This window comes from Hyperolius riggenbachi, chromosome 5 (genome assembly GCF_040937935.1).
Source record: "Hyperolius riggenbachi isolate aHypRig1 chromosome 5, aHypRig1.pri, whole genome shotgun sequence".
Lineage (NCBI taxonomy): Eukaryota > Metazoa > Chordata > Amphibia > Anura > Hyperoliidae > Hyperolius > Hyperolius riggenbachi.
The window spans coordinates 153,879,751-153,893,132 of NC_090650.1; the positions used below are offsets into that span (position 1 = coordinate 153,879,751).

Below are 13,382 nucleotides of genomic sequence, written 5' to 3' on the forward strand. Positions count from 1 at the left end.
TTATAAACTTAATATATATCCAGTGATAAAGGACTTTCGTCAGAAGTGCTAGGTCTGGAATTCTCTCCTGTTATCTGTCATAGGAAGAATCCATTTAAAATGATATTGCTACCCACATTTCTGTACGTCTTTAGACAAACACACATAACACTTTCCAAGAAATGTTTCAAAAATCTCCATTCAATGATATCTAAATGTATTTGGAATGGCCAGGCCCCTAGGATTGCTCTTACAACATTGCAATTGGCCATTGACCAGGGAGTTTTAGCCTTACCCAATAAGCAACTTTATTATTATGCATTGGTGTTGGTTTCAGCGAGGTGGTGGTTTTCCCAGGACGCCTATAATGCTGCAGTTATTTCTGAAGTTGCTAGAATCGGTTCATATGAACGTCTTACCCTACTGGTATTTCGAGGCACATCTGCTGATGTACGTTATACAACCTTGATGACTAGACTACAGTGTGTAGGGTATGGACTGAGGCGATTAAATATGTTGGGGAACAACATTAGATTTCTCAGTTTACGCCATTATGGGATAATTCCATTCTTAATAATTTTATTCAAATGCCTGATCCTATTGTTTGGGTAAAACAAGCAATTAAATCACTTCAACATATCATTGGCAACGAGGGATTATTATCCTTTGATGAATTAAAGCAGAAATATAGTCTTCCCAACAAAATGTTCTTTCATTTTTTACAACTTAGGCACGCCTATAATTCACAATTCCCATGCATCAGCCCAAACCTTGAAAGTTGCTCGTTAGAAAGTACTCTTATGCAAAATAGGCTGGAAAAACCTTTATCGGTTATTTACTTTGCACTTTTTCAGACTAATCCTAGGGGTCTATTGAAATGCCAAGTAGAATGGAATATGGATTTTCCATACTTAGATGAAACAGACTGGGAAGGCATTTTAGAAGATTTTGTAAAAACCTTAATCTCGACCAAAGATAGATTAATACAAGTTAAATTCTTACATTGTACATACCTCACTCCTGAGAGAATGCACAAATTTCACCTTCCAATAGTGAGCTTTGTCCGAAATGTCAAATTGAGTGTGGTACATTTTTTCACGTTTTGGAGTTGTTCCAAGTTATCGTTGTTTTGGACCACGATCTTTGATATTATCAATGATATACTCTCTCTGCAGGTTATAAGCTCCCCGAAAATAGCCCTGTTAGGACATATGCCAGAAGTCTCAACTGGTAAACATTCCTAATATTTGCTTTTATGCTAGAAAGGAGATTTTACATGTTTGGACATCAAACATCTTACTGTCAATCAGTGGAAAAAAACACACCTCTTCCTCTATCGTATCGCATACAAAAATCATAACTGTCCAACGAGATTTGATAAAATATGGGCCCCCTGGTATAACAATAAAGACCCCACAAGCACAGATCCAGATTAAGGTGTATGTCAGTATGAACTTCCATTCCTTTTTGTGTTGTCACTTTGTGAATGAACAGATAATTCTTGATCTTTATGGACCCTCACGTTCCAGAGCTTCTTCCTTCTCCTTTTTCTTCCTTTCTCTACTTCTCTTCCCTTTCCTCTCCTCCCTGCGCCATTATGGTACGATTTAATTTATTGAAGGCATTGTATTATATTACCTTATGGGTACTTTTTCATATTTATATGGTAATATGTCGACATTGTTGTCTTATGTGATTGGTAATGACTATATGCTACATCACCACTGTAAACTATTATGATGCTATAACGATTAACCCTCTGCGCAGGGTCTCTTTCCTTTGTATAACATATGAAAAAAAATGTATATCCCCAAAAAATGTTCTTGCGCCTTTCTTCACACAAATGTATTCGCTAAAGATGAATATGAATACAAATGCATACAATGGATTTATTTCCATCCACATCCACCTATCTGGCCAGATAACCACACACAATCACACACCTCATACACACTGACCCCTAACTGTGCTTGATTAGATATCTCTATTGACAACCAATATTCACTGCTTGATGTCTTGTCCAATCCTATTAAGTCACAGCGGTTCGGTTCGTCATATACTGGTGTGCTATGTGTGCGCTTCAATAGGAAGTTCATTAAAAAGGGATCATTAAAAAAGGATCGCTCAGTATCGATATTCAACATTAAATTAACTGTGCTTCTTACACTTGATCACATTCAGCTCTTTGCTGCTTCAATAAAAAGTTCCTTTAAAAGAATTGCTCAACAGCGGTATTGAACACTTGCAGCTTACAGCTGTGTGTGAATAAGGTTCGTTGTCCGCTTTGCAAAGCGGTTTCAGTGCACTCACGTTAACCGTGATCTTCAGGTAGGGGGTGAAGGAGTCAGATGCTTCCTGAACACCAGTTGAAATTGAGTCCCGGCTGGTGACTCGCCGCAGAAATCTCACTCTGCCCGTAGTACTGGTCAGATGTAAGGGGTGACGTTACCGCTATTCTTTCAGCCAATCAGCCGACATATTTCAATATTTCAATAGGTCCACCTATCTTCCTCAGGGCTTGCCATGATTGGATCAGCTACTGCTCTTGTACTTTTAGACTCCGCCAACCTCCAGCACATCATTACTTCCTCTTCGTTCTCCGTGAAATCTTTTTTATGCAGTTATAGTCATTGCATTCACACATTTTATTCCTCCGCCTTCTCCGGAGTAAGCTAAGTAAGAATTGGATAGCTGTTACTTGGAGAGAGAAAGTGGAAACAATCACTGCACTTTGGAGATGTTAAATGTAAATATGACCACTACATTATTAGTCAGCCTACTGCTGCTTTAGGTGTTTTGGTCATCCAGATACTTAAACTTGCAAACTTAACAAGGTTCCAAATTCTCAATGGGTAACCTCAGTCTGGTTTCATATACCATGGCCTCAGGAACACAAATACTGAATACAATGGCATCAGTTCTGGAAGGTATTTCAAGCAAATTACTGCATGTATGATAATTTACCATATGTGGTAATGACATTTAGCAATTTTGGTCGATTTTAGTCATGTTTTACCGCATGTGGTAAATTTTAGTCATGAATTATCACATTCGGTAAACTATGTGGTAATTTGCATTAATTTTACCGGAAATCACTATTCTCATGGAAATTAGGGGGCATGTTAGCACATAATTTACCGATCAGTTGAAGACCTGCCTGTACCTGGCGATAAAGTCAATTTGTATGCATTTTGCAGTTTTTAGTGGAGTTACTATTGTGGTTTTAGTGGAGTTATTCAGGCTGTGTAATAGAAAAAAATAGTAGAAATAAAACTCCAAATATTTACCGGATTTTTTTAATAGGGTATGCCTATAAATATACTTTCCATAGGTTGCTACATAATCAAATACATCCTCCTCTGAAATACCACGTTTCACCCCATGTTCAGAAGGAACAAAGGAAAATGAGGTATTTTACAGACAAAAAAAAAACATTTTTAAAACAAGATACTTTTTTCTCCTTTTCTAATTCAATACCATTCACAAATTAATTTTAAGGCAGCTTAATATAGTAGTTGAATAATATGTGTTATATCAAGTTAAAACAAAAGCATTTGCACCTTATATGTGTAAGGGAATGTTTAATTTAAAAAATGTGGCTACTGTACACTGTTTCACAAATGCAGTACGATACACTGTTTCTTATTTGAATTCATAATGCACGTTATAAAAGACGAGAAAAAAGACAAGCATTCATGGAATATAGAAATGAATGCCAAATAACCTTGTGTATGCTGTGTAAGGGGTCAGTAAAACTGCTAAGCAGCAAAAATGTAAACTTTCACAAGCACTGAAGGGATTAGGAAGATCTTCCGGGTCAGACTTCCAAAATTTATAACCAATGTCACTTTTAGTAGGCAGTTGGATGCTGTGCATATGTGTTGAGTTTGCAAGTGAGTGAGTAATAAACTGTTCTACAGCAGTGAGTGCTTTAGGAAGATTGTATTTCCACCTGTCAATCTCAACAGCATCCTGCAGACCTGGTGGCAGTGATTAAACCACAACAGTTGCCAAAGGGGAATATACCACATACCACACAGGTGGAGATGATAAGGTGGAGGACACTGTCAGTGATACATCACTACTGACTAGTACTGGGAGGAAATAATCATCATTGAAATATCACAGCTGGTCATGATTTTCATCTGTGCCAAACACCTGCAAACGCTAAAAGGAAATCAAAACAAAACTCCACCCAATGGCAGAAAGCCATTCCTTAACAACCAGCCATTGACTCTACATCACTATAAAAATTAATTTAACATTTCCACAGAAATCATATTCTTCCTGTCCCAAAAGGACATTCTATTTCCTTTCACAGTTCTTTCTGCTAAAATAAATATGCCACAGAAAACAAACAGAAAATGATGAAGTTACATTATTGATGACTGGAAAAATTATCTGTTAGTTCCGTACGTTTATTTGTGGAAGTAGGTGAAGAGAAAAGGTTTTAGTTTGTACAATGCTTCAGAAGATCCACCTTTAATGTATTCAGAAAATGTATATTGCCACATCTAGTAAAATTACACACACACACAAAAAAAAAAACCACTTAAAATACTGGGATCACAAGTCACAATGGATTACTTTTTCCATATGCTCATGTGACCAGTTGACAAGGACAAGACTGAATAGCTGAATGAAATACAAGTCTGTCTGCTGTCAAATTTTCAGGACTGATGGGGCCACGTTATACCAAAGTTTGGCAGGAAACAAAATGAACAAAGTTAACTGCTTCCAGACTGACATAGTTAAAATCTACATCCTGTTGGTGGCTGTGCGGCTCTGACAGGAAGTAGATTCCAACTATTCCCAGCCACGCACTCACACAGTCCTCACTGTTCGTGCCACTTTACGATTGCTGCACCCACTTACTCTGCTGCCTCAGTGACACCAGAGCTTCAACATTTTGGTCAGGAGCTAATTTCATTTGAGCCAATCACAGTAATCACAGGGCCCATCAGGGAAAAAACGGCTCTGGGTCATAAGGGGCCAAAGCCATCCAGTCCAAAAAAAGGTCAAGCAAAGTATGTAAGAAGTGTCCTGGATGATCAGAAATAAAATACAAGGGATACTGGGAGCCAAATACACTGAAATAACTTTACGTAGTGAAAAAGGGTTAATTATAAAGAAGGGATACCAATGAAAGCAACCACCAAATCCAAATGTGAAGAAATATTTGTCCCCACTCTGGTGGTGGGGACATATCCCCCAGATGTCTACCCCTGTGCGTTAAATGGGTATAAGGGTCCGACTGGAGCCCTCCACAGGGCACAGGGATTCCTCTCTGGACTCCTCTCTGCACGGAGCCCAGTGAAATCTAAGCTGGCGAACGTAGCAGACAAGGTAGGCCTAACAGCCATATAACATCCCTCCTCTACTTCTGAGCCAGCCATGATACAGCAGCTCCATGCCTCAGACCAGCACATCACCCAATCTTATTTCAAGGAGCTGCTCCTATCTTTAACCACGTAAAGAGACACTGAAGCGAGACTAAATCTCGCTTCAGCTCTCATATATAGCAGGGGCACGTGTGCCCCTGCTAAAACGCCGCTATCCCGCGGCTAAACGGGGGTCCCTTCACCCCCAACCCACCCCCGCAAAAGTTGGTCGCTAGGTTGGTCGTAGAATTTCCCTTCCTGGAGGCAGGGCTAACGGCTGCAGCCCTGCCTCCAGTCGCGTCTATCAGACGCGCATCGCCGCCTCTCCCCCGCCCCTCTCAGCGAAGGAAGACTGAGAGGGGCGGGGGAGAGGCGGAGATACGCGTCTGACAGACGCGCGTGGGGCAGGGCTGAGGCGGCTAGCCCTGCCCCAATGCGGAAGCGCTCCCCCGCATTACGGAGGGGATTTGGGGGGACAGGGACCCCCGTTAAGCCGCTGGATAGCGGCGGTTTAGCAGGGGCACAAGTGCCCCTGCTATATATGAGGTCTGAAGCAAGATCTATTCGCTTCAGACTCTCTTTAAGGACCACGGTGTTAAACCTCCCTAGTGACCAGGCCATTTTTTTTTGCAAAATAGGCCACTGCAAATTTAAGGGCTCGATGCAGGGTCGTACAACTCAGCACACAAGTGATTCCCCCTCCCTTTTCTGCCCACCAACAGAGCTTTCTGTTGGTGGGGTCTGATTTCTCCCCAGATGTGTTTTCTTTTTTTTTTTTTGTAAAAATATTTTAATAACAATAAAACAATTTTTTTTAATTATTCCGCCCTCTGCCTGCCAGTCAGTGTGATCAGCTGTCATAGGCTTCAGCCTATGACAGTGGATCGCTTCACTTCCTTGCCTCCCAGGTGGACAGCCGTTTCACATGGATGTCCCCAGTACAGCACGCTGTACAGACTAGGGGGCCTAGGAGGAGACAGTATAGTAACAGAGGTTGGCGATTATATGCAGAACCAGCCTCTGTGTGCTAATAGGATTCTTAAAACTCACCTCGGGTTCTCTTTAAGGATAATAACAAGTGTTTCTTTATTTTGACCGATCTCCCTTATCTGCAGTACATGAACGATATGATCTTCTGAAAATGTAATATATGTCTGTCTGACTGTTGCTCATGGCTGCCACTGATAATATTAGACTGCTGGAATGTCAGGGGATTTGGCTATCCACACAAGCATAGCATGGTTATTTACCAAATTAAGAAACATACAACCCCTTATAGTAGTATTACAAGAGATGCATTTCACTAAGGAAACATGTAATAGACAAATCATGAGTTTAATGGGTCCATCATTCCTGTCACCCTTCCTTTTCCAGGGGAGTTACTGTTCTGATTCATAAAAATGTGAGCTGTATTTTATTGATACAGAAAGACGCTTTATTTTCATGTATGCTTCTATTAATGGTTACCTATGTAATCTGCTTTAAATGTATAATACCCCAAGCTCTTTATTGGGAATTCTTAGCAAGGCCTTCTCTACTAAATACCCTAGTGCTGCTACATTGTGTGTGAGAGACCTTAACCTGCAGATAAACCCGTCAGAGGATAGGTCCCTGCCTCTTCCCTCTAACCCAACAGATTCTCAGTTGAATATGTTGATGTGCAATTTTTCTTGGCTAGATATTTGGTGTATGACGAATACTTATATTAAAGCCTTTTCGTGCTGCGCTCTCGGTCCAGAATAGAGCATGTGCTTGGTTGTTCTAGGGCAGCTTCTACAGTTCAGAAGGTGAAATTTAAACCAAGGGGGGTATCAGCCACTCTTCTAAGTATTGTAAGTTCTCTCCCTGGTCCCTCTACACCGGGCATGCTGCAGATTCACTTTTTTTGGATGACACTGCTGGGGGCCCAGGACAGGATACAAATCAGCTTGAGATGTTCTTATATGCTAATAAAGAGACTGCAGATAAAAGGACGCTCTGGGAATCTTTGAAATCATATTTAAGAGGTTGTATCAAATCTTCCATATATTATATCAAGAGGGATTCACATACATTAGAGGTTGAGCTTGGTACTGATCTGGAACAGGAGGAATCTGCATATACCTCCAGCCCAACAGATGACTCTAAAAGGGAATGGCTCACTGTTCATAGATTATACAAAGAACACATGGCAGAAAAAGCAACTACCTGTTGATTAGTAGTTGATCTGGTAGAAAAATTTAAATATTTAGGTCTGATTATAACAAAGGACCCCCAACAAATTCTACCTAGAAAACTGCATTCCTTGTTAGATATGGTCAAACAAAAACTCAAGGTTTGGTCTAAATTCTATCTTCCAGTGGCAGGACATATAATGTAATCAAAATGATAATGCTTCCCAAGATTCTTTATATAGTACAAAATTTGGCTCTACCTGTCCCTAAGAATTTTTTAAGGAATTGAATACGTTGCTCTCTCCTTTTATATGGGGCAATACAAGACCTAAGTTAAAGCTAGCCACTCTTCCACATCTCAAAGCATGCAGAGGTATGGCCCTCCCTGATTTTTTCAAATATTATTTAGCAGGGCAATTGAAATACGTGAGCTCATGGTTCCTGACTGACCTTCTCCCCAAATCAGAGCACCACATTACATGTTCCCTGTGTAGGTGCCCTCTCCTTGGATACTTGCAGGCTCCAGTGTTACGAATCCCCAACATGTTACCAGTACATAGACTTTGCTACTCAATATGGAAACAAATTAAGATATTCTCCAGATTTTCTGATATTATAGCAGAGTCTCCTTTTTTCAAACAACCCATGTTTTCAAGAATTGATGTGAATAGGTGTTTCTTACACTATGACTAATATTTATTATTTAAGGATACCTGAACATAGACTGCTTGCACTTTGTGCATACCAATTTGCAATCCATCGGATTTCACGAACTTCTTACCTTGATTTCTAGTTTCTTCATGTGGATATCACTAATGTCATTTGCCATAAAGAAAAATCCAGATTGATCTGGTTTACTTCACCACACAACTGGCTGGAATCACTGGAGGTTTTCCAAGCTGAGAACAGTTTACACAATGTCCTCTATATATATATATATATATATATATATATATATATATATATATATATATATATATATATATATATATACACATATACACATATACACATACATACATACATACATACATACACATACATCAACATTGGGTCCACATCTGACCAGATGCAGAGTGGGCGGGCGCATCTGGTGGCCAGATCCTGGGTGGATCAATTGCTCTGTTCATGTGGGATTCTGCTGGAGCCAGGCTCACAAAGAGTTAACAGAGCAGCGTTGAAAGTCTGATCAGAGGAGGAGGGGAGAGAGGGGGTGTGACCGGCAAGGTCTGTTAATCTGCACAGGAAAGACTTCCTGTTTGTTTTTCAGGAAGCCGTTTCTGCTATAGAGCCAGTGCAGGCTGCACATGGAGTTTGTTTCGCTGTTATTGAAGGCTAAATGTAAGCTTATGACCAGGATTGGCCCCTTTTTCTTTATGTTTGGAACTGTACTTGACAAACTGCCGGGAGACTTTTGTTTTAAGAAGCTTGCTGACAAATAAACACCTGTTTGTCTTTAACATCACCTGTCTGTGCTTCTATCTCCCGCTGAGTACTCACCATTTGCAGCTGAACCCTCACAAAATTATATAAATATATATATATATATATATATATATATATATATATATATATATATATATAGTGGGTTGCAAAAGTATTCGGCCCCCTTGAAGCTTTTTCCACATTTTGTCATATTACTGCCACAAACATGAATCAATTTTATTGGAATTCCACATGAAAGACCGATACAAAGTGGTGTACACGTGAGAAGTGGAACGAAAATCATACATGCTTCCAAACATTTTTTACAAATAAATGACTGCAAAGTGGTGTGTGCATAATTATTCGGCCCCCTTTGATCTGAGTGCAGTCAGTTGCCTATAGACATTGCCTGATGAGTGCTAATGACTAAATAGAGTGCACCTGTGTGTAATCTAATGTCAGTACAAATACAGCTGCTCTGTGCGTGCCTCGGAGGTTGTCTAAGATAATATTGGGAGCAACAACACCGTGAGGTCCAAAGAATACACAAGACAGGTCAGGGATCAAGTTATTGAGAAATTTAAAGCAGGCTTAGGCTACAAAAAGATTTCCAAAGCCTTGAACATCCCACGGAGCACTGTTCAAGCGATCATTCAGAAATGGAAGGAGTATGGCACAACTGTAAACCTACCAAGACAAGGCCATCCACCTAAACTCACAGGCCGAACAAGGAGAGCGCTGATCATAAATGCAGTCAAGAGGCCCATGGTGACTCTGGACGAGCTGCAGAGATCTACAGCTCAGGTGGGAGACTCTGTCCATAGGGCAACTATTAGTCATGCACTGTACAAAGTTGGCCTTTATGGAAGAGTGGCAAGAAGAAAGGCATTGTTAACAGAAAGCATAAGAAGTCCCATTTGCAGTGTGCCACAAGCCATGTGGGGGACACAGCAACCATGTGGAAGAAGGTGCTCTGGTCAGATGAGACCAAAATGGAACTTTTTGGCCAAAAGGCAAAACGCTATGTGTGGCGGAAAACTAACACTGCACATCACTCTGAACACACCATCCCCACTGTCAAATATGGTGGTGGCAGCATCATGCTCGGGGGGTGCATCTCTTCAGCAAGGACAGGGAAGCTGGTCAGAGTTGATGGGAAGATGGATGGAGCCAAATTCAGGGCAAACTTGGAAGAAAACCTCTTGGAGACTGCAAAAGACTTGAGACTGGGGCGGAGGTTCACCTTCCAGCAGGAAAATGACCCTAAACATAAAGCCAGGGCAACAATGGAATGGTTTAAAACAAAACATATCTATGTGTTAGAATGGCCCAGTCAAAGTCCAGATCTAAATCCAATCGAGAATCTGTGGCAAGATCTGAAAACTGCTGTTCACAAACGCTGTCCATCTAATCTGACTGAGCTGGAGCACTTTTGCAAAGAAGAATGGGCAAGGATTTCAGTCTCTAGATGTGCAAAGCTGGTAGAGACATACCCTAAAAGACTGGCAGCTGTAATTGCAGCAAAAGGTGGTTCTACAAAGTATTGACTCAGTGGGCCGAATAATTACACACACCCCACTTTGCAGTTATTTATTTGTAAAAAATGTTTGGAATGATGTATGATTTTCGTTCCACTTCTCACATGTACACCACTTTGTATTGGTCTTTCATGTGCAATTCCAATAAAATTGATGCATGTTTGTGGCAGTAATGTGACAAAATGTGGAAAACTTCAAGGGGGCCGAATACATTTGCAACCCACTGTATATACACATAATATATATATATATATATATATATATATATATATATATATATATATATATATATATATGCGCGCAAACACATATTATATATATATACACACACACACACATCTACTGTATATATATGTGTGTTATTATGAACTTAGATGACAATCAACATGTGAGGAACATTTATATGTATAATGCCGCTTTTTTTTAACATTTAAACCACTTTTTTTTTTAAATAATAATTTTTTTTAATAAAATATATTTATTAATCCTCTAAGTACTTTGTTGAGTCATTGAGATTGGTTAGGGTTAACTTTTGTTGGTTTTCTGTAGTTTTTTCACTGCCCAATAACTCTGAGCCAATAGTCATCATGTTCAGTAAGGCAATACCCAAGTGTATAACAATAAGACATTCCAGAAGTGCCAAAATAATAAGTGCTCCAACCACTTGCTGCTGAAAAAAACCTCATCCACTGTCCAAAGAACTTTGTAGCACTGTGTTTGTGTGCATCCAAGTTTCAGTCTCCACATCATAAATAAAATGGAGGCTTACCAGCCATTATCTACCCAAATCATAACGTTATCACCAAGCAATTCTCCTAATCATAAGGAAGCTTCCTCATGCCTCAAGTGGTCTCACCGTTTAAGGTTAATTCTCCAGATCCAAGTCCTCCTCTACTTGAATACTGTATATTCCTGCGTATAAGACTATTTTCTTACCCTTGAAAATCTTCTAAAAAGTTGGGGGTCGTCTTATACGCCGGGTATCATTGATGCCGGGTGATACCCCCTATACTGTTACCGTCTCTCAGATGTCGCTGCTTAGGACTGTAGTGAAGCGGCGCAGGCGCACATGTGAGAGATCTGAGAGGCAGAGATAGAGGTAAATAGGATACAAGGGCGGGCCAGAAGGGTGAAAGAGGCATGTTTTATGGCCACAACACAATCTATTCTTCCATACTGCTCTGATAAACAGGTAGACAAGGAGAGCTGACCAATCCACTTAGGGAGAGGGAGAGTTGACCAATCCAACCAGTCAATTGACTATATACTGTTATATACTGGGTACCACATACAGTACAGCACCAGTATATGATTTTTTTCAATTTGGTGTACGTTGGAAGAGAGGTAGTCTTATACGGTGAGTATATCACAAACTCTATATTTTAACTGAAAAAGTTGGGGGGTCGTCTTATACACCCAGTTGTCTTATACGCCGGAATATACGGTATATCTCTTGAACCAGTCAGATTTACAAAAAATATAATAAAATGCACACTACTTTTATTTTTAAAACCAAAAATCCATCAATGTACAACACACATGGTATCCAATAATTGAATAAAACAAAATCCCACCCGGGATACCATCATTCTGTAATTATTCCGGGATACCATCATACTGTAATTTCTGTAAAAATGCACCTGCGTGCCTAATTAATAAATCTGCAAAGGTATCTTATCAGCAAGCACTAAACAGGTGGTTGATACCAAACTATCTTTATTATTCTAATGTTTCTCAGCTACTAAGAACCCCTTTCTCAAGGCAGTCCGGCAAGGTGAATTAAACATAGAGCAGTCTTCAGCACTCACAACTACAGTGAATAAATCAGTGCGCAAAGAGTGCCAAAATTCGCCATGGCAAGATGTGGTCAGAGCCAACTGTAAATTAACAGTGTAACTCAAAGGCAGTGGACCCAAGTTTTCTTCTAAAAACACAGCTAGGCAAAGTGAGCATAAAGATACCATATTTTTTGGACCAGAAGACACTTTTTCTCCCCCAAAATTGAGGGGGAAAAGTCACGGTGTCTTATGGTCCATATACAGGCAGTCCCCGACTTACAAACGCCCGGCAAAATTAACAGCCACTGACCCAATACAATGTTGGGGATTCCCTATATTGTGGTACCCCATGCAGAGTATTAGTAGTGGGAATGCATGTCTGACCTGCTCCATGGGCGCCTGCAACGATCAGGGGCGTATGTTCTCTCTTACAGCTTCCTCTAGCGCAGCGATGGGCAAACTACGGCCCACGGGCAGAAACCAGCCCATGTATGCTGTTCATTCGGCCCACCAATATTACACGGTATTACACGCTGGCATCGAGTCCTGTGATGCCCTGTTGCCATCAAGACAACCCTGGACTCTGAGCTGGTGAGTTTTAAGTTTCCTCCCTTCCTCGCGACTCTGCAGGAAGGGAGGGGGGGGGGAGGAGGGGAGAATTTAAGCAATAAGGCCCGCAGTCTGCAGCATTCGGCCTGACCCGCAAAAAAATTTGCCCAGCCCTGCTCTAGCGTGTCATTAAAGGCAATCGGCACTAGGGGAAGCACGGGAGGACAAAGGGAGGATACAAGGACACATAAGGAAACAAGGAGCAAAAAGGAGGAAACAAGAAACAAGGAGGAGGACACATGGGACACAGATCAACAGAGGAGGACACAGAAGGACAGAGGAGGACACAGAAGGACAGAGGAGGACACAGGGGAATACAAGAGGTACAAGGGAGACAATGATTGGGGGGAGAAAATCCACAAGATGACCCTACACCTTGGATGCACAAGGTTTAGTATATTTTTTTCCCCTGGTTTTTGTCTTCTAAACCTAGGCATATCTTATGCCTCTTATAGTAAGGAGCATCTTATGGTCCGAAAAATATGGTAATTAATTTTTATTTACCAAAAACATGGTAAT

The 13,382-nt window shown here is 40.6% G+C and overlaps 1 protein-coding gene across 10 annotated transcripts in view; it reads right to left on the reverse strand.

Annotated features, from left to right (window-relative positions):
• SUGCT (succinyl-CoA:glutarate-CoA transferase) overlaps nt 1-13,382 on the reverse strand; it is a 1,486,943-nt gene that overhangs the window by 887,973 nt on the left and 585,588 nt on the right. The window lies entirely within an intron of this gene.